Raw genomic sequence first — 993 nt, 5'->3', positions numbered from 1 at the left:
CATGCAGGGCTGGCTGCTGGGGGGGACAGGGGACAGGAAAGTCCCCAAAAGCCACCAGCCATGTCCCCAGCTGGGAGGCTGAGCGCAGGCGATCGATGCAAAAGCCGCCCCGTGTCGAAATGGGCGCTGCCGGACTTTGCCCGTGCCCTGCCTGCGCCCGCCAGGGCCGGACGGGAAGTGTCCCCCCCCGCCTCCCAGGTCCTTGTCACCCCCCGTCCCGCCCCAGGAGGTGGCTCTGACCTGGGTGCATGTGGGAGGGTGCACGTGCGGGGGTGCCTGCACGCACACCCCCCCCCGGGTCTGAGCATGTCCGAGCGTGCAAGAGCACGCGCCTCTCTATCGGTGTCTGTTGCTGTGTCCGTCTGTCCTGGGGTCTGTCTGCCTGTGTCTGTCTGTCCCACTGCTCACGTGTCCGTCCCTGCGGGCGTCCCCACGTGTCATCGTGTCCCGATGCCCCTGTCCGGGTGTGTATCCTGGTGTCTGTCAGTCCAGGTGTGTGCCCGCTGCCTGTCCGTGTGTCCATCCCTGTGTCCGTGTGCCACCCATGTGTCTGTCCCGGTGTCCCTTTGTCCACACGCCTCTGCACCCTGATGTCTGTCCCAGTGTCTGTCCCACTGTCCTTCTGTCTGTCCCAGGGCCTATCTGTGTCTCTTGTCCCTTTGTCCCGGGTTCTGTCCGTGTGTCCATCCTTGTGTCCATGTCTGTCCCAGTGTCCTGGGGTTTGTCCTTGTGTCTGCGTCTCTGTCCCTTTGTCTCAAGGCCTGTCCATGTGTCTGTCCCTGTGTCCAGGGTCTGTCCATGTGTCCGTCCTTGAGCTCATGTGTCTGTCCCTGTGTCCTGGGATCTGTCCGTGTGTCCGTCCTCGTGCCCGCGTGTCTGTCCCAGTGGCCGTGTGTCCATCCCAGTGTTCGGGCGCATGCTTCCCAGTGTCCATCCCTGTGTCCCTGCGTCTGTCCCGGCCGGTCCCACCGTCCGTCCCTGTGCGCCACGGGT

Source organism: Egretta garzetta, unplaced genomic scaffold, assembly GCF_000687185.1.
Source record: "Egretta garzetta isolate BGI_Z169 unplaced genomic scaffold, ASM68718v1 scaffold799, whole genome shotgun sequence".
NCBI lineage: Eukaryota > Metazoa > Chordata > Aves > Pelecaniformes > Ardeidae > Egretta > Egretta garzetta.
This window is presented reverse-complemented; position numbering follows the sequence as displayed.